The sequence below is a fragment of the Podarcis tiliguerta genome (assembly GCF_965153285.1).
Source record: "Podarcis tiliguerta genome assembly, chromosome: Z".
Classification (NCBI taxonomy): domain Eukaryota; kingdom Metazoa; phylum Chordata; class Lepidosauria; order Squamata; family Lacertidae; genus Podarcis; species Podarcis tiliguerta.
In genome coordinates, this window is record NC_139553.1 from 19,686,612 (window position 1) to 19,708,352 (window position 21,741).

At 44.7% G+C, this 21,741-nt stretch overlaps 1 long non-coding RNA gene across 1 annotated transcript in view; it reads left to right on the plus strand.

Annotated features, from left to right (window-relative positions):
- The window catches only part of LOC310669788, a 546,967-nt gene that overhangs the window by 490,341 nt on the left and 34,885 nt on the right, over window positions 1–21,741 (plus strand). The window contains exon 2 of the long non-coding RNA XR_014507390.1: window positions 12,817–12,867. This is a non-coding gene — a long non-coding RNA (uncharacterized lncRNA). The remainder of the gene's footprint in view (window positions 1–12,816; window positions 12,868–21,741) is intronic.

Sequence of the window (21,741 nt, forward strand, 5' to 3'; positions counted from 1 at the left end):
GACAGAACATTTCAGGAGTCATTTAGATGTGTTTTTTGTGTTGCAGAGGGTTGGACTAGATGACCCTTGGGGATGTCAGCAGACTTTGCAGCTTGGGTTAATTAAATTAGAATAACAAGTTACAGTTTCTAGAGTTCAAATGCTTCATTCATGCAGGAGTTATTTACAGGATGAGTGAAGATGAGAGAGAGAGAGAACCAGCATATATCTTGTCCAGAGAGAAGAACAAACAAAAATGGCTCAGTTTATAGGGGTGGAGTTAAAATGGATGGAAAGGCTACAAGCAAGTGCTGGCTATACTACTAGACAAACAGTGTCCTCTTGTGGTTTAAAGCAACACATGCATTAACTAGAAGCTGAAGAGAAGGACATGTATTTGCTTTTCTCCAACAGGAGGTCCCTTCTATCTCTTCAATTCTGTGGCTGTGATTCCTGCATTCCAGGGAATTGAGCAAGATGACCCCTGCAATGCAGGAACCAGACCTCAATAATCCCTGACAGGTGGCCATCGAACCTTTGCTTAAATACTTCCAATGAATCACAGAATTGTAGAGTTGGAAGAGACACCCAGGGTCATCTAATCCAGCTCCCTGCAATGCAGGCATCACAGCATGTGGTTTCCCTTCTCCTCCGGACTTCAGCTCAGCTCAGACATGCAACAGGTCAACAGCAATGTAAGCACATCAGTGACTTCCACCATTAACTAAAAACTTTGCAACTGACTGGAGAGCCAAATTAATTTTGCTATTTTTTTCCTCCATGTTGAACTTCTGAACTTACTAAAGCCAAGCTGGGGGCAGGAAGAGAGATTGAATGTTCCTCTCCCTCAAGTCTGAGATGCAATTATTTATTTAGGTCGAACCTTTGGTTTAGCTTTGTCTCGTTCTCTCATCCCTCCTGGAGCAATCCTGCTCAGTGCTAAGTACAGTATATGGAAATGGAACAGTATTTTGAAAAACAAAGGACTTGTTTCTCATCTCTTAACCGCAGTCAGGGGCTGCCCTGCCAAATCCTGGAAGACCTTTAATCTTAATAATCTGGATTGCTGGAACTCTAGGGTTTGGCAGATTGCCGTGCTTGAAAACACATCCCATAAACTGAAATTATCTAAAGGGCAGAGCTCTAATGACCTCCCTCCTCCCATGTATGGCATGATTTTATTTATTATACTAATCTTGAGACACACAGTGCCACCAGTGAATGGAATCCAAGAATTGTAGAGTTTGAAGGCACCCCCAAGGGTCACCCCATGCAATGCAGGAATGACAACAAATGTAATGCATAATGTCTGTGCCATCAATATATGCAAGTGTCTGGCTCATTTAAGACCATATAGGACCATTATTTTCAATAATGATGGAACTCGCATGTGGAGAATACTTTTTGTTTTTTAAAGTAATTTTATTATTTGTAAAGGGTTAATATTCACATGAGTTAATACTTTAGCATCCCTTTGGAGCTGCACTGAGTCTTTGCACTTTGCACTCAGGACAGATAAAAGGAACTATTTCTTCATGCACTTGGAGGCAGCGATGCTTCTGAATGCTTGTTGCTGGAAGCCAGTGCAAGGGAAAAGGCTCTTGTGCTCGAATCCTGCTTGTGAACTTTTGAGTGGGGCATCTGGGTGGCCCCTTTGAGAAGTGGATGCTGGACAAGATAGGCCATTGGCCTGATCCAGTAGGGCTCTTATGTTCTTATTCTCTTGGGCTTGGATCCTGCTTACAGAAGTCCCATTGAGGCACCTGGTTGCCCACTGTGATAAGAGGTTGCAGAACTAAATGGCGCCCCCTTTGGCCTGATCCAGCAGGCTCTTGCGATGTTCTGATATTCTCACTTTCCTCTTTTCAGGCTGTGACACTTTGTGGCTTAAATCTTTGCTCCTTTCTTTGCTTTTCTTTTTCATATGTTTGCACTTTTGTTTTTGTTGTTAATAACTTAATAATTTTTTTAAAAAAGAATTAATTAAAAGAAACAAAGTAAACAGAGCTCTCTGTGGAAACTGCAAATCCCGTGAGCTTGGTAGACAAACCCTGCCAGGCTGGATGGCACTCTCTAGAAACACCTTGTCACTACAAATTCACATCATGCGCTTTCTCTGTGTGGATTTAAAGCCTGATGAATTCACCCTCACAATTATGGGCAGCTCATGTCTCTGGAGGCCCATACCAAGACATTGTTTGGTTTCAGGTCATGGAGATGCTGCCGTCGTTCGCAATGCTTAGATGTCCCAAACGCCTTGTCAATTGGGATGCAGAAATGCCCTGAATCAACGGAAAGAGAGACAAAGAGAAAAGGGGTCAGCACAATGCTCAGCTTTGCACTGCAGTTGACCCTTTGCTTGCCCAAATGTGAAGGTTCATCTTCCGGACACTTGGTCATAGAGTCACAGAAAACGAAGGCTGGAAGGAACCCCAAGGGCCATGTAGTCCAGCCCTTGCGGTGCAGGAATCCCAGCTAAAGAATCCCTGGCAGATAAAAGAATATAAGAAGAACCTGCTGGATCAGAGAAAAGGCCCATCTTATCCCACATCATGTCCTCACAGTGGCCAACCTGGGAAACCAGCAAGCAATATCTGAGTGCAAGAGCCACTCTCTCCTCCTGTGGTTTCCATCAACTGGTATTCATAAGCATTTACTGCCTCTGATACTAGAGGCAGAGCATAGCCATCCTGGCTAGCAGCCACTGATAGATGTCTCCTCCTGCATGCATCTGTCTAATGCTCTTTTAAAGCCATCCAGGTTCGTGGCCATCACTGCCTCCCATGGGAGTAATGTAGTTGAACTATGCACTGTGCATAGGTGCCAACTCTGTGAGACCCTGGTCCTTTCGTTCCCCCCTCCCCAAAAAAATATTTATGGGAGCTGCCCGCCCCCAATATTTTCTGCAGGTTGGCGTCTCCCTCCCTCCATCTCTTGGGCAGCCTCCTCTCTTGACACCAGACACCTCCCTCTTTTCCCAGCTTGCCTCCTGGCTTTCAGCATCATTTGCAAGGGCGTCTGAGCCAGGGCTGCTGGGTTGGAAGAGATGCCAAGGAATTATAGCTAAATAATCATAGAATTGTTGGGTTGGAAGGGACCACAAGGATCATCTAGTCCAACCCCCTGCAATGCAGGAATCACAACTATTGTGTGAGCTGCATAAAAACCGAGTGAGAATTTCACTTGGAATCCCCAACTTGGAATGATTGTCACTTGGAATGATAAACATCAGCACTTACAGCCTAGCCACAATCTGTTTCTTCAGTCTTGGAAAATGCATTCTGCTTGCGCTCAGGAATGAAAGGGGTCAGGCTGGTAATTGTTCCACCCTTTCCATGTAAACACTTCTCCCTGCAGATGGGATTCTGGCTCAAGATCAGAAGATGTTTCAATGGAGACCACACAACAGAGACCCCGTCTTTTGCTAAGCACCTCTTGAGAAAGACCGGGAAGTGGATTCCAAGTTTAAGGAAACCTGCCTCCTTTCAGCTGCCTGGATCAGAATGTAATTGGCTGAAACTCACAACATGATTCTCAGCTCAGAAAGCATATGGCCACACATTTTTAAAACACATTTAGCGATGCCTGCTTTGAGACAAAACATTTATTTAAAGACTCCCCTTCTTCCTCCTCCTCCTCCTCCTTTTTGTTTTCTTCATTACCCACCCTTCACAGTTTAAGAAGGATATTGACAAGCTGGAATGTGTGTAGAGGAGGGAAACCAAGATGAGCAAGAGTCTGGAAAGCAAGCCTTATGAGGAATGGTTGAAGGAGCTGGGTATGTTTAGCCTGGAAAAGTGAACACTGAGAGCGGATATGATATCCATCTTCAAATATCTTAAGGGTTGCCGCATGGAAAATGGAGAAAGCTTGTTTTCTAGTGCTCCAGAGGGCAGGACCTAAACATCATGAAGAACTTTATGACAGTAAGAGCCATTCAGCAGTGAAGCAGGCAACCAAGAATACTGGGGGAGGGCTCCTTCCCTGGAGATTTTTAAAGCAGAGTTTGAGTTGCCAAGGAAGGAGCATATAGCATCTCCTGCTTTCCCCCCTTTCTCTTGGACCAGCAATTGGAGTAGACATACATCCAGCTGTTCCAGGCTCAGGCACGTGTCTGAGGCTGTTTCAGCTGTAAATAATAGTATTTCACCTTAGTTTTTACTGCCGCTGTTGCTGAAAACCAATGCTTGGCTATGAATAAGTAAATCATATTTTAAACTTACTTCTCAGTCTCTTGTCTGATTCTTTGTTAACCAGGATAATAAAAGGTGGAGCCAACTTGCTTTGCAGCTGGTCTTGTCCAAAAGAAGACTTTGCAACCTAATTCCTATGCTTTAATTTGCTACTAAGGATAGGGCTTTAAACGCTGCTGAGCTGTGTGCTTTTAAATGCAACTGATAAGCTGATGTTCTTTGTCTGTCCAACCCACACACCTAAGGGATGAATTGCAATTAATATGCCCTCTCGTTCCTATTAAAACCCATCCCACAATTCCTGCACTACACAGGGTTGGACTAGACATCCCCCAGGGTTCCTTGCAACTCCACAATTCTATGATGCTATAAAACACACACTCAGGAATGCTGCAAGGCAGACTGAACGATACCCCCACCCCCGCGTGTGAACACAATACTTTAAAGTAGCAACAGAAGGATGTGGGAGACCTGCATAGACCCATGACCGCTCCTTCAACTGCTGATGCCTCAATTATAAGTTAGAATGACCTGTATTTGCCTCCCCCACCCCACATTTCCTGACAGAAAGGGGCTGCTGGAGGCTGCAGAGAGCTCCCCGACTCTCGGATTATTGCCTACCCGGGTGGAAGTGATCACTTCTGACACGCTTGCCGCAGGAACAAAGCAATGTGAAATTGACCTCATCACCGCCCATCATATCAGATGCTTATCCTGACAGTGACCTAGTTAGGTCCTTAAAGGAGTAGTGAACCCCAGCGATGGAAGGGGACAGCAGACTAGAGAAGGAGGAACCAGGGCAGGGTGGGGCGGAGGAGACAACCCAGCACATGGTAGAAAGACAGAGAGAGATGCTTTGGACGGTATCCTTGCAACATGCCACCTGTCACCTATGCTTTATGCCCTCCCTGTAACCCACCACCCCACCTCTCCCCCAGAGGGGGTCTCTCAATACATTGAGAGCCCATTGGGAATAGAAATGAGAAGAGGCAGCAAAGCAACACAATTGTGTGTGTGTGAGAGAGAGAGAGAGAGAGAATTTTCATTCTGAAAACTAGGACAATTCTCTCGCTTTGTCTCTTTAATATCCAAGTAACTCAAAAGTGGGGGGAGGGAGGCAAGCAGAATCGGTTTATTCATCACCTCACAGTGTTTTACACCTAAATTATTATTAACAACGATATTATATATCATATATAATATATCATTACATATTTTTAGGCACCAGGCAAAAACATTCCTTTTAAATCAGGCCTTTGGCTGATTAATATTCTACAGACTTTTAAATGTGTCTGTGGGAAGGCAGGGGCGTTATTGTTTAGCAGTTTTGTTTTTATTTTACTTGTTTTTATCCTTTATTTTATTCTGTGAACAGCCCTGAGATCTTATGATGAAGGGCAGGATATAAACAAACAGACAAACAAAATTATTTTTTGAATTACCTCCGGAGCCTCCATCACACAGCAATATACACCTAACACCTAGTACCAGAAGTATTAGTGCTATTGATAAACTGAATTCAAATCACACCTAAGTTATTTAAAAACATAAAGAGGGAAAGGATTTGCTGAATAAATAAACTGACTTGGAATACAAAGAGGGGAGGTGCGGGGGGGGGGGGGGTCCGAGAAACAAGCAAATGTAAGATATGTTTTGAAAGACTGATTTGTTTTTAATTGCTTTTTATTTTTTGTAGTTTTCTTTTTGTTTTTTCTGTTATTTTGTGAAAATCCTAATAAAATATTATAAAAAAATAAATAAAAACAATTCAGAACACAAAAACAAGAAATATTATTAACATTAATGTTATTGCTAATTAAAATTGATGCATTCATCACTTTTTGAATCTCCTTCTCACAGCAACATACACATAAGATAATTGAGAACAGTTAAAAACACACAAAAAAGGAATGAGCATGAATTTCTGTAATTCTACAAATCTATGAAGTGGGCCCTTTGCCGAATTCCTAAGCTGGTCATCTCGCCCAGACCAGTCCACCCACATATGTTTCTACCATAGGCCCACACTTATAGCTGAAGCCCAGTTTTGCTGAACGCTGGCTAACTAAACGAAGAAGAAGAAGAAGAAGAAGAAGAAGAAGAAGAAGAAGAAGAAGAGTCAGTTGTCTGGCTCCTGCTTCTGGAACATTCAAGGAATTTGCAAGGGATGAAATTGTTTCAATAGCTGCACTGTTTAAGAGGAGTTCCAGGCAACCCCCAACCTACAGAAAGCACAAAAACTGTGGGTTGCTGATTTCTTAGCATTCTGTGGGTGTCATCCATAGAATCATTGAATTGTAGAGTTGGAAGACACCCCCAATGGTCCTTGAGGACAGCCCCTTGCAATGCAGGAATCACAGCTAAAGAATCTGACAGATGGCTTCTCCACCCCAGGATCATAGAATTGCAGAGCTGGAACGGGCCTTGATCCAATCATTCACTCTCAGACTAACCTACCTCACAAGGTTGTTGTGGGAGTTAAAGGAGAAGGGGGCAGGAACCATATATGCATACCCTGCAACATTCCTCAGATGAAAATAGAGACATTTCTCACTCCGCCACCAACTGATCCTCTCAACCCCCCATTTTTGTCATCCCCCCAAAGTATTTCCTATCAGAAGAAGGAAACTTACGCCACCACTGCACCAAGAGCACACATGCCCTGCACCACCTGAGAAAATACCTTAATCCTGATTTTATTTTATTCAAGACTCCCTGTACCCTGCTCTGCTCCTCCTTTCTTCCTGCCCAGAGCAGCCCTGTGGTCTGCCTGCCCTTCAGAGCTGGCACATCACGCTGTGCTGGGCCTCGGTGGTAACAGCCTCTCCTCCTTGCCTGCTCTCCAGCAGCCACTACGAGCTGCCAAAGGGAGGAGGCTGGTAGCAGGGGCCATTCAGCGGCCACAGAGAGGCAACAAAATGCTGCCTTGCAGCCACCACTGCCATCGCTGCTGCTCAGGAGAAGCTCTGGCTCATCGTCTTCTCGGAGCTCAGCGCTGGCAGGGAAAAGAGGGACAATCCAGAATCAAATCAGAAGCTGGGATGGCTTTCGTAGCCCTGGGACTGTCCTTGGAAGATAGAGACACTTTCCTCCTGGGAAGAAATGCTGAACTAGGAATGCAATAAATAAATGAACAAGCATACTTTCAAACACAGAGCACCTGCCCACAATATGCATTTTTATATTACATGTTCACCCCACAAGATTATTCAGCCACATCCTGCCTCTTCGTGGCTTTTAAATGTGCCCTATCACAATTCCTTAAGGAATTTCAGTTTGTAGATCAGATAATCAGAGAACTGTAAAAACGAGAGGGACTCAAAGGGTCATCTGGCCCAACACCCTCCAATGTTGGAATCGCGTCTCAAGAATCCCTGAGAATGTTGGGTGTCAGGCTGGTCCATAAGCTTTAAAATTAAATCGGAAAGCGATGTTTCCTGTTTCATTTACACAAACGCTGGTTTGGAATGTGGGCCATGTGTTTAAAAATAACTGTCCTCCTTGTCTGAAGGAAGGAGAGAGAGAGAGAAAACACAGTTAGCTCTGTTTCATGGATGACACGTTCTGTTTCCCAGCACTCCTCAACTCACACCAAGTAATTGTATGTGCGCAAACGGGTTTGCTGGATGAAGGCATGTTTGTTCATGCACAAGGATGCTTGTTCATATATGAAAATTCCCAATCGCTCACTGTAAACTCATCTGAATGGAAGTACAGGCACCACTAGAATCCCCACCTGCAAATGGAAAAAAAAGACATTGCTGCCTCCAGCTGTAGAGACAGAACACAGCCATCATGGCTAGCAGCCATTAAAAGCCCTCTCCTCCTCCATGAATTTGTCCAATTCTTTTTAACAGCCATCTAGATCAGTGGTAATCACTGCCTCCTGCGGGAGTGAGTTCCACAGGTAAACTCTGTATTGTGTCAAGAAGTCATTCCTTCTATTCATCCTGAACCTTCCAACATTCAGCTTAATTGAATTTCCACCAGTCCCACCAGTATTATGAGAGAGGGAGAATTAACAGATGTGATTTAGCTAAATGCACTTCATTGTTATTGACTGATAGTGCTATATTATAGACTTTAATATGTATATAAATATTAATAAAATACATATGTTCCAATGATACAAAATTGCACCATAATGAACATGTGTTCTCAAATCAGTCAGTCAGGGTATCAGGAAACTCGGGACACTGTTTGCTGCTTTGGAATTGATCTGTGCCTGCCTCAGACCACCCATTTGTTCCTGATACTGCTGGGTCCTTGTTCCTCTATCCATGTGAACCTTCCTCATTAACTCCTCTAGTGGCTCTTCTGTATTGCAGGAGGTTGGACTACATGACCCTTGGGGGTCTATTCCAACTCTACAATGCTATGATTCTATGCAGCCTCTCTCCTGTCCTCCGTTGCTGTTATGACAAGCCTAATCACTGTTAAATATTCACAACCGTGAAGGGTGATAAACAACCGTCAGGTTGGAGGAGACACCAGAAGGAACTGAGAAAATGGAATTTTAAAAGTGCTTCAACGACCGTTGTGTCATAGATGACAGTCACCATACTTGCATATGTGACAGTTCTTATTTTTTTCCTTTTTAAAAACTTGTTGGACTTCTGCATGAATAACAACAGTGCATTCCCACACGCTTGTCATTCCTCACCTGGGTTATTTCACAAGCCTCACAACAACCCTAAGAGGTAGACTAGACAAGCCCCCCCCCCCTTCATAAAATGTATACACCTTTGAGTGTAACCTCCCACCCCACACACAGAGAAACCCTCACATCTCAGTGTGGTTTACCAAAAAAGAAACAGAAACCAATAAAATTGCCAATAAGAATTTCAAAACTTTCAAATGATAGATTAAAAGCATAGATTAAAAACTCACAGCAGCTTTCTAAAAGTTTGGGGAGGCTTGTCGAAACAAAAATGCTTTAACAAGCACCAAAGACAGCACAGCAAAAGCACCTTCCTGATGTCAATAGTCAGGGAGTTCCAAAGTGTAGGTGACCCCACACTAGAGTTCTTACAGATGCAGCCTGGAGTGCTGGACTGGGACCTGGGAGAAAATGAGGTTCCAAACCCCCAAGAAGCTTCCTGGGTGTGACCTTGGGGGCCAGTCGCTGCCTCTGCTATGCAAGACTGATGTGGGGATTAAATGAAGCAGGAATTCATGGCACATGCAGCTTCAGATTCATAGACATATGAATCTAGTTTTTCAGAGGGAGCTATGGTTCCCTGCATTGCAGAGGGTTGGACTAGTTGACCCTTTGGGCCCCTTCCAACTCTACAGTTCTATGATTCATTGGAGGTTTTTAAACCAAGGTTGAATGGCTACCTGTCAGGGATTCTCAGGCTGTGTTTCCTGCATTGCAGGGGGTTGGACTAGATGCCCCAACACTACTGAGCTGTGATCCCTCTATTGCAGGTGTTTGGTGTGGCTGACCCGCAGGGGTCCTTTCCAATCCTACAATTCTATGATTCTCCAATTCAGCATTCCCCACTGCTACATTCCATCAATGAATGCTTGTCTCTTTATCCCCACTCCCTAGGGCCTGAAAAGATCCATCTGCAGAGATGTGCCCAGGGTAGCCTCTGGCACCCAATGCCAGGCAAGCAAGCAGACATAATCCTGCTGCCATTCATCCACCTCTGTAGTATTTACATAGTGATTGAAGGGAACATCAGGAGGGCTATTCAACTGCTAATCTCCACATTGCCTTGCATCACATCAGAGGGAGGGAAGCCTTTATTTTTCTGGGCCTGAGCAGGCTATAATTTCCCCCAGAGGGAAGCAGTTGGAAGCAACATATGAGAAAGTTCTGGGCCAGATGCACGCGATGACTGGTACCGTCCAATTCAACATGGACTTTCTGGATCAACCACTGTCTCTTAGAATAACTGAATTATTTAGTTTTAAGGGACCCATCAGTGTCATCTAGCTCAACCCCCTGCAATGCAGGAAGCACAGCTAAAGAATCCCTGGCAGATGGTCTCCAATGAATGAGAGAATCAGAGAATTGACGAGTTGGAAGGGACCCCCAGCAGAACAATTTTATACAGTCTAATGGAACTTGTGTTTCAAACCATGACCTTCAGGTCTCCTTACCTGTACATACACACATTCAGGGCTGCCGCTTTGCCCCCTGCTATTGAGGTGTGCATGTGTGACATCAGTACGCCCTACAGTGTGCTGGTGTGCTGCACACACCGTAGGGCGTGCTGACGTTTTGTGCAGATGCCCCATGGCTTGCACATGCGATGTGGCCGCCATGGAATTTTTACAGGGGGCAGCCCCTTCATTTGAAAAGTTGGGGGGTGCTGCCTCCCCCCTCAGCTCCCCTACTGGGTGCCTATGTGTACAGAAACCACTCTGGTCACCCTGTATAATGACTTCTGCCAGGACACAGGGGAGATACCGGTATGTCCTTGCCAATTCTCCTTGACCTCTCAGAGGCTTTTGAGACCATTGATCATGGCATCCTTCTGGAGCTGCTGTCTGAGTTAGGGGTGGGTGGCACTGGTTTGCGGTGGTTCCAGTCCTACTTGGATAGATATTTCCAGGGGGTAATGCATGGGGAGTATTATTCAGCCCCCTGGAGCCTTCAATGTGGGATTCCTCAGGGTTTGGTTTTACCCGCTATTCTGTTTAGCACCTACATAAATCCACTGAGTGGGATTATCTGGCAGTTTGAAGAATGTTGCCAGCAATATGCTGATGACACACAGCTCTATTTCTTCTTTACATCTGCAGGGGTGGCAGCTGATGTGCTGGACCACATTCTTGCCTTGGTAATGGACTGGATAAGAGCCAACAAATTGAAACTCAATCCTGGTAAGACAGAGGCACTGTTAGGGGGTGGTTTCCTAGAATGGATGGATGGGAGGTTGCCTCCTCTTGGTGGGGTTACACTCCCTCTGAAGGAGTACAGTTTGGAAGTACTTCTGGATCCTTTTGGTGCTGCTTTTGTTTTATTATGTATTTTGTATTCTCAATTTGCATTTTTCTGTTGTGAACTATACTGGGATGTTTGGGTGAAGAGCAGTATACAAATTTAATAAATGATGATGATGTAGAATTTAACTTACCGTTACTGTGCAAGCATCTCTTTGATGGTATTCTTTGCCCTTCTGGTGAGAAACAAATAAAAGGGGGGGGTGAGTTGTTGTTTTGTTTTAAATCCTTGACAGATGGCCATTTAAACTCTGTTTAAAAACCTCCAACAGAGGAGAGTCCACCACCTTCCAAAGCCATAGAATCATAGATTTGTAGAGTCGGAGGGGCCCCCAAACATCATCTAGTCCAACCCCCTGCAATGCAGGAATCACAGTTCAAGACTCTCTGACAGGTGGCCATTCAACTTTAGCTTCAAAACCAGCAGTGAATAATAGAATTGTAAGGTTGATAGCAAACACCCTCGAAGGGACACCCAGTATAACCCCCTATAGTGCAACTCTACAATTCAGTGATGATGATGATGATGATGATGATAAGGAGGCCTCAGAAGGACTCAACCTATGGCTGTAGGACTGTACGGCAGAGGGCTCGACTAGATGACTCTTGGGGATCACCTCCAATTATTTTCTTTCCTTGGGTAGCTCAGTTGGTAGAGCATGAGATTCTTAATCTCAGGGTTTGAGCCCCACATTGGGCAAAATGTTCCTGCATTGCAGAGGGTTGGACTAGATGACCCCTTTGGTCCCTTTCCAGCTCTACAAATTCTATGATTCTATAATTCTACAATTTAGTGTTCTGGGTGGCACTCCTAGCTCTTCCCAGCTTCAACATTCCTGAACAGGCGGCTGTAAATAAGCTAGGTTTTCATCTTAATCGTCACCTTTCTCCTCTCTTTTTTTTTTTTGGGGGGGGGAGGTTCAATTACCATTTTATGAATGGGTGCATTTGAGTAGTTTCCTTTTTAAAAATATAAATAAATAATCCACTTAGCCAGGCTGTTGATGAGGCCAGGTCTGGTGATCTATTCCATCAAGATATATGTATGTTCAGCCTCTCCATTTGAAGTGGGGGGGAATCAGCTTTTTCAAGCATAAAATTTTAATTGGCCTTGTCTAATAAAAGGATAAACAAATATCTATTTAACTTCATTGCTGCAGAAGGTAGACTCCCCCCCCCCCGCCAAAAAAGAAATACGTTCTTTGGGGTTATATAGTAGAAAAGCTAATTATTTTTAATTGGGTGGATCCAAGGAGAACGGGGCCTCCTCGGATGTCCTGATGGGTGGGAATCTAGTGCTTTGGCCTTTCCCTCACAATGTGCAGGATGATGTCAAGATGGAAATGTTGGAAGTTTGCTGAGAGGGATTTGCATGAGGTTAGGACAGAGTAAACAAGAGGCCTCCAACTTCCTAGACGATCCTTGTCACTTTACCTCTATCCTGACTACTGTTTCTCCCCCTTCAATGTTTAGACCATGGGTAGGCAAACTAAGGCCTGGGGGCCGGATCCTGCCCAATCGCCTTCTCAATCCGGCCCGCGGATGGTCCAGGAATCAACATGTTTTTACATGAGTAGAATGTGTGCTTTTATTTAAAATGCATTTCTGGGTTATTTGTGGGGCATAGGAATTTGTTCTTTCTTTCTTTTTTTTCAAAATATAGTCGTCGTCCCCCCACACACACAAGGTCTGATGGACAGTGGACCGGCCCCCTGCTGAAAAAGTTTGCTGACCCCTGGTTTAGACTGATGGACCTTAAACTGAATCCTGTTTAGAGCTTCCTCCTCCTCCTCCTCCTCCTCTTCCTCTCCTCCTCTTCCTCCTCTTCCTACTCCCACTCTATCTCTGGACCTTGAGGCAAGCAGCCATATTGGATCTGTCTTCTGAGAACAAAGCTATCAAGCCTGGCTTCTTCATTTCTCCAACCAGAAATCTAGTGTGTCTGGATTGAGGTTGGCTGGTCAGGGATTCTTTAGCTGGGACTCCTGCTTTGCATGGGGCGGTCTAGATGACACTTGGAGATCCCTTCCATATATTATCATTCTATGATTCAGTGAACTTGGCTCTCCAAGCTTGAAAACTGTAGAAAATCACCCAGCTGTCAGCAGCAAAAAAACCAACAAAACCCTCCATTTTATAAGGAAGGAAGGAAAGATAGGATTTTTTGTAATTGCATCACTGCCACTAATAATAACACATTCACAACAGGAGCAGATGTGACTTTGCATGGGTGATGCCATTTTGGATTTTGCTGATCAGTTCTGCTTGTTGAGCACATTCCTGGGCTGGAGTAAAACTCTGACAGACAGGGTGGAAAATTAATTTTTAATGGCTTTTCTTAGTGCTTTAAGCCATTCTCAGAGGGTAAAGATGATCCTTGTACAGGTGGAGGGGCCCCAGAAGGAGGAGGTAAAGGTCCAGCAGTTGTGTTGGGAGGTGGGGAGCAGCATCCTCCTTTGACCAAACACCAGAACTACTGAAATATACTTGCTGAAAACCATCGCTGATTCCTGCATTCGGTCTGATTCCTGCATTGCAGAGAGTTGTACTATATAACCCCAGAGGTCCCTTTGAACTCCATAATTCTATGATTCTATGTCTTGCCATTGCTGAAAGAAACAACAGTGAATTGTGAACCTTTGTGATTTATGTAGCAAACGTATTAAATTTTATTCCAGAACGCTAATATTTTCGTAACTTAGAAATACAAAATGAGTTTTATTCTGGAAAGCATTTTAATTTTCTTTTCATTATTCATAGAACCATAGAATTGTAGAGTTGGAAGGGTTTACACAAAAGATAAAACAATATAATCCACACTAAGAAAAATTAACAGCAATAGTTTTAAGACATGCAGAATGTTAAAATAACAATAGACTAGAAGCAGATTTAAATTCACACCAGCTTTCTAAATATCTAAGCAATCTTGACTAAACCAAAAGGTTTTTAGCAGAAAAGACAAAAATGAAGGCATCTGCCTGATACTCAAGAGGCAGAGAGTTCCAAAGTGTAGCTTTCTCTTTTATCTCTTTTGTAAATCACTTTAAGGGTTGTTGGTTTTTTGCGGGGGTATAAATGTTACGAAATCCATCAATCCATCAATCACAAAAAAACCCTGCAAAGAAAAAGCCAGAAAGAATGGTGCCTGCATTTCCAAAACAAAAGCCGAGCAAGGCTTTGATTAACATTTCATAGAATTTGTGGCCATGAAGCGTAGCATCCAATTAAAGATTTTCAGTGTGTTAGTCTCCTTGCCCCATCAACCAATTAATTGATTAGGTAATCAATCAACCCTTGGGGTCCCTTCCATTTTCTCCTAAGATTCTATTATTCTGTGTGTGAGAGAGCTGACAAACAACATTGTATTTGAACATCATAGAATTGTAGAGTTGAAAGGGACCCCAAGGCTCATCTAGTCAAACTCTCTTCAATGAGGGAATTGCAATTAAAGCATCCCTGGCAGATAGCCATCCAACTCCTGCTTGTAGACCTCCAAGGAAGAGGAGCCCACCACCTTCTGAGACGATCAGTTCTACTGTCAAATGGTTCTTCTTCCCAATGTTTAATCATAGAATCATAGAATCATAGAGTTGGAAGAGACCACAAGGGCCATCGAGTCCAACCCCCTGCCAAGCAGGAAACACCATCATCATCTATCATAGTATCCTAGAATTGTAGAATTGGAAGGGACCACGGGGGTCATCTAGTCCAGCCCCCTGCAATACAGGAATCTTTTGCCAAACTTGGGGCTTGAACACATGACCTTGAGAGTAAAAGTCTCACTGTCCAACAATTCCACCCTCCTTTCTTGTCATTAGAACCCATTGGATTCTCCAGAGCAGGAGAAAACAAGTTTGCTCTATCTTAAGGTTACCAGATTTTCCCCAATGAATGGGGGGACACTATAAACAAACAAACAAACAAAAACAAAAAACAAATAAACAAATACTACACTTTCGGGACGTTGGTGCTGCAGCGATGGTGGTGGCAGAGGGGTGGCCGCCGCCTTGACCTCAACCGCCACATTTCCCCTTCCTCCAAAGCTTCTGTCTCCTTTCTCCATGAGCCTGGGCAGCCCCTGAGTTGTTGGTTCTTCAGTGGTGGTGGTGGGGAAGTGGTGTGCGGTGGGTCAGGCATGGAAGGCAGAGAAGGAGGGCCGAGAGCGGTGGCGGTGAGGCTCAGGCAGTGTGATGCCTCCCTTCCTATTGGAGCAGCCCCAATCCCATTCCTACTTGCGTGCAAGCAGGAGGGGGTGGGGATCCCTCAGCTGGGTAGGGAGGCTTCCCGTTGCCTAACTGAGAGGTCCCTGCCCCCTCCTGCTTGCACACAAGCTCTGATAGGCAGCGTGAAGCCTCCCTTCACAGCTGAGAGATCCCCACCCTGCTCCTGCTTGCACGCAAGTAGGAGTTGGGAGGCTGCTCCTATAGGCAGCATGAAGCCTCCCTTCACAGCTTAGTTGCTGGGGTCAGGGAAGGTGGAGGCAGCCCGGAAGCTGCATCTTAGAGCCCCTGCACCACTATCATATGGCAAATTCCAGCGAGGCAAAATGGCGGATGGCACGGCGGCAAGCAACTCCTGAAGCCAGCCAGAGCCAAGTGCACTACCAGGCTGGCTCCGGGCTGCTGAGGCTGCTGCTGCCACGTTTCCAGGGGACATTAGATGAAATCCGGGACATTCCGGGGATCAAATTTGTCCAGGGACAGATTCGCAAATCCAGGGACTGTCCCCGGGAAACAGGGACATTTGGTAACCCTACTCTATCTTCCATGGGACATTCCTTCAGATATCTGAAGGTGGCTCTCATGTCAAGTCCCAGTTTTGTCTTCTGCAGGCTAAACATCAGGAGACACTACACAGCCTAGAGGGATGTGGTCCCCGACGCTGTGCAGTCTGGTGGGATGTCACCCCAGAAAATGTGGCATCTTGCAACAAGGCATGTCCTGGAGGGAAGTCACCCTGGGCCCCACAGTATTGAGCGAGGCCACACAGAGCAGAGCAGCCTGGTGGGTGAATGTCTCATTGGGAGGAGGCCTGGTCCCTGATGTCCGCCCCCACAATGTCGGGTGCCTTAGGATATTACTTCTCACTTTTACACATTCTGATCCTAGGGATCTTGGTAACTGGCAGCAAAGAGTTTCATGCAGACTTCCCTGGAACAAAGCAGGGAGGCAAGGCAGGGTTTAATTGGCATGCACTTAATGTGCCATAGATGCTTCGCAAAGCAGATGCTCGCACTCTTTATTCTTCCTGGAAACATGTGTTCACTATTCCAGGGGATGAGAATGTGCTTTGCGAAGGGGGAGATGCATCCCTGGTGTGAAAATGTGGAGTGATATCTTACAATGAATTATGGGCAATTCCGCCATGGGGGTGTCTTCATGGGGGTGAAGGGAAGGAAGCACATATCCCCGTTGCAATGCTTGTTTTCCTTGCAAAAGGCTTCAGACTGAATCTTCAGCATCCCAGGTAGAACATTAATGGATCAGTGCACTTAAAGCAGGCATGTCCAACCATAAGTAGCCTGAGATCTACCATCCAATACAAAAAACTGGCAGTGATCTACCACACTCTCCCATTGTCATTCTTCAACTTAAATATATTATATTTGGCTTAGCTTATGATAAAAATAATAACAAATGATAGTCGCTTCCATAAAACCTGCAAAGTTCATTATGAATCAATATATTTTTAAAAATACATACTTTGTATACTTGAAATAACATAAGAAAATAACCATGAGGATAGGGTACTACATAATCAGAACATGATGCACGGATTGTTGTTCACAAAGGCTCATGTCATAATAAATGTGTTAAGTCTCTAAAGTACCCCAGGACTCTTGCTGTTTTTCAAGTGAGTCAGGGTTTCCCTCATAGTTAGAAACAGAAATTGGGTAAACTGAACTGCAGGGTTGACAGCCTTCAAGCACTACCTTAAGAAGTGAATGTAGAAGCCCTTTCCCCTAGATCCAACCCACCCCTTATTTTCCAGTAAACCTAAACCACAGGGCTCTACACACACACACACACACACACACACACACACACCGCTCCCCTCCTGGAAGGGCAGCAGCCAGGAAGGGTCCCCCACTCCCTCGCGCATGTTTACTCGGACGTAAGCCTCGTTGCGCTCAGTGAGAGAGCTCATCGCTTTACACACACACACACACAGAGAGAGAGAGAGAGAGAGAGAGAGAGAGAGAGAGAGAGAGAGATGCCCTGCAAGCAGGCTCCTCAGAGAAAGGGCTGTTTGGGGAGAGAGAGATTGACAAAGATGGACGAGAAACAATCACATGATCTACAAGTCGATCCAGATCGACCTGTTGGACAAAGCTGACTTAAAAGGGTATTTCAGGTAGCGGGAAAAGAGCAAGACCCAAACAGGCAAAGATTGATTGATTGATTGATTGTGGTTCAAAGAAAACCTTTTAGTATTTGGAACTTATATAATTGTAGAGTTGCAATGTAGGAAAGAATCACAACTAAAGAAGCCCTGACAGGTGGCCATCCAAAATGGCTCCCATGTTCCCTCTTAGTCCTCTCTTATGCAGGATAAACATACTCAGTTACCTCAACCATTCCTCATAAGGCTTGATTTCCAGATGCATTCAACTAGATCATGGGTAGGCAAACTAAGGCCCGGGGGCCAGATCCGGCCCAATCGCCTTCTAAAGTCCGGGAATCAGCATGTTTTTACATGAGTAGAATGAGTAGTCCTTTTATTTAAAATGCACCTCTGGGTTATTTGTGGGGCCTGCCTGGTGTTTTTACATGAGTAGAATGTGTGCTTTTATTTAAAATAAATCTCTAGGTTATTTGTAGGGCATAGGAATTCGTTCATATTTTTTTTCAAAATATAGTCTGCCCCCCCCCCAAGGTCTGAGGGACAGTGTCCTGGCCCCCTGCTGAAAAAGTTTGCTGACCCCTGAACTAGATTCCCCAAATGGAAATCCAGAACCTGAACCCCAGAGCAACATACCCTGCTGTGGTTCCTATAATAGTGTAAGAAGAGCCTGCTGCTAAGGCCATTGGCCCTTCCAGTCCAGCGTAAACTTACCAGATTTTTTCCCCAATGAATCCGGGGACACTTTTCAACTTCCTACTAAATAGATGGATTTTGTCAGGGGACTGATTTGTAAATCTGGGGACTGTCCCCAGTAAACGGGTATGTCTGGTAACCTTAGTCCAGTGTCCTGTTCTCACAGTGGCTGAACTGTTGCCTCTGGAAAACTCACAAACTCTCTCTCGCTCTCTTTCTTTGATTTCCAGCAACTGTTACTCAGAAACATTGCTGCTTCCAGCTGTGGAGGCAGAGCTGAGCCAGCATGTCTAATAGCCATGGGTAGCCTCCTCCTCCTCCTCCTCCATGAATTTGTCCAATCCTCTTTTATTTTATTATTATTTTTATTTTTATTTAATAATTTTTTATTCAAAGTTATAACAAAACATATTTTCCAAAAACATATCCTTATTTCCCCCCATTTTTCCTCCCCCCCCATAAAACCCATCCCCCCACCCCACCCCACCCCACCCCACGACTTCCCTCAGTTCCAGTCTTTGGTTTCTCCAATAAGGCTGTTTTCTGCATGTTACAGAGTTGTATAGATCCTCCAGCTGTTTAGCTAATTATTATCAGTAAAAAAATTGTGAATGTTTATTCAAAACCTGCCAAGGAGTCCAGTTCGCTTTGTTGCGTCTTCAAATACTTTGTGAAAGGTTCCCATTTATCCTTAAAGTCACAGTTATCCTTGTCCAATCCTCTTTTAAAGCTATGCAAATTGGTGGCCACCATTGCCTCTTGAGGGAGCAATGTCCACATTTGAACTCTGTGCTGCATGAACTGCTTCCGTTTCCCTGTCCAGAATCCTCCAACATGCTGTGTCCTTGGATGTTCAGGAGCGCTATTGTTAATGCGAGGGAGAAAAGCATTTCTCTACCACCTTCCTTCTTGCCATGCATAATTTCACATACCTCTTACTCACCTTTTCTCTACACCATGAAGCCACCAGTGCTACAACCTTTAGATCTAGATTCCTGCATTGCAGGGGTTGTGCTAGATGACCCTTGGGGGTACCCTCCAACACTGCGATTCTGTGAGTTCCCCTAAGGCTGCGCTCCCTTGAACTGGAGCATTCAATGATTTGTAAAGACTCTTCAGGGACCTGGAGAAGGCTGTTCTAGCATAATTGCTTTGGCTGTCCACCACCGACCTTCCGCTCTGTGCCAGGAGACCTCAAGGCTTCACACCAATTAAGCAACAAGAACCAGAATACATGTACGGAATACATTGTTCCTTGCAAAACAGCCAATGTGGTTTCCTGCCTGGTGAATTGAAGGCTTAGGAGGTACACCTTGATGGCTGCCCCACCAAACCCATCACACGAAACCTCTAGAACAGTGGTTCCCAGAGTGGGCACTGCTGCCCCCTGGGGGTGGGAGGGATTACCGGTGGGGGTGCTAGAAGTGGAGATTTAAGACCCCTACTAGGCGGCTTTAAACCAGACTTTGGGAAACAGGTGGTAACACTTCATCAAGCCCATCCATCGCATGAAGAATGTACCAAACATTGAATTAGTTCCTAAATGTATAATCTTAAGACTCTTGCTAAATGACAGTCAGATTTTGCAAGGCAGGTATCGCTGGATCGAGTGCATCAATTTTGTTGAATTAATTAAACTACATAGTTTTAATTGGATTCTGAATAAAGGTGCAATTAATCTTTCCTGTTTTGAATTTTATTGTGTTACTATCTTCCTCAGTGGGTCGTGGAACTTGCTATTTTGAATAATGCTTTTTATTGCGTAGGGGACTCGAGGGATGAATTTATGAATTATGGGGTGGGTCTGAGTTTGGGAACTACTGCTCTAGAAGCTGGATATGGTGATTCCTTCACCTCCCCAAGCCAACAAGCCTTGAATCAAAAACTTAAAAGCCCCCCTCCCCTGCACTTGACCCCTATAAAGAAGATGCTGACAGAATTATCTGGCAGTTTTGACTCAGTAGCCCATTATGTGCCCGGCCACTTCTTGGAAAGCAAAGATACTTTTGCTGAATAGGCCACAGGTTGAGTCTTGCCTTGATTCTTGGACTAGTGACCCTTGGGCTCTTCTCCAACTCTACAATTCTACGATCACCAGGCCCTGTGGTTGCCCCCCTCCTCTAAATGCTGTGTCTCTGCTTTCAGTGCTAACATGCAGGTTAGAAAGCAAGTTAAGATTCTAGCCCTCTCTGCTCCTGTGGTTACCAGCAACTGGGATCCTGAAGCATTGCTGCCTCCAACTGCAGAAGCAGGGGGGAGCCATCATGGCTAGCAGCCATCATTCTCAATGAATTTGTCCAATCCTCTTTTAAAGCGATTCAGGTTGGTGGCCATCACTGCCTCCTTTAGCTCCACAGTTTAACCCTGCACTGTGTGGAGTCTCCCTTTCTTTTAAGAGCCCAGGTCTCCATTTGAACAGGTGGCAGGAATGGTAAACCATTTATGGAAGCTTATCAGATGTGTGGCAAAGCTGTCACTCAGGAAAATCCTCAGAGCTCCCAGTCAATCATAAATGTTTGGCATGAAAAGGAACAGCAGGGTGAAGGGGGGGATAAATTTAAATGAGAAAGAAAAACAGCTCTGGAGGTTGTTGAGTGGTGTGTTTTTTTTGAAATATATTGTTTTATTTCTTCAACCACGCCAGATATTCAAAAAAGGAAAAGGAAATCCAGGCTCATTATATAGAAACATCAAACCAGCTCTGATAATTATCCCTAATTAGTTCTAATTTAGAAGTGAGGTCTCCTTCATTGCTCCATTAAAATATGCAGCAGATAAGAGAATTCATTCACTCAGAGTATAGAATTGTAAAGTTGGATTGGGACCTTAGGGTCAACTAGTCCAACCCCCTGCAAATGCAGGAATCTCAGCTAAAGCTTCCCTGATAGATTGGCCATCCAACCTCTGCTTAAAACCCCCCGGACAGTGAGGGAGTCTATTTCACTGTCCAGCTGCTCTTATTTTCAGAAAGTTCTTCACTAATAGCTTTTCTAGATTGCATCAACAGAAATCTAATGTCCAGATCGAGGGAAGTAATAGAATCATAGAATTGTAGAGTTGGAAGAGACCAACTCTTCCAATCTAGTCCAACCCCCTGCAATTCAGGAATATGCAGCTGTCCTATGCAGAGATCAAACCAGCAACCTTGATGGTGTTATCAGCACCATGCTGTAACCAACAGAGCTATTCAGACTTTCATAGTACCACTCTATTCTGCCTTGATCAGACCACACCTGGAATACTGTGTCCAGTTCTGGGCCCCACATTTAAGAAGGATATTGACAAGCTGGAAAGTGTGCAGAGGAGGGCAACCAAGATGATCAAGGGTCTGGGGCAGGGCACAGCAAACTTTTTCAGTAGGGGGCCAGTCCACTGTCCCTCAGACCTTGGGGGGTGGACTATATGGGGGGGGGGAGTGAATGAATTCCTGTGCCCCACACCTAAGCCAGAGATGCATTTTAAAGAAAAGGACACATTCTACTAATGTAAAAACATGCTGATTCCTGGACCATCTGCAGGTCCACTGTCCCTCAGACCTTGGGGGGTGGACTATATGGGGGGGGGAGTGAATGAA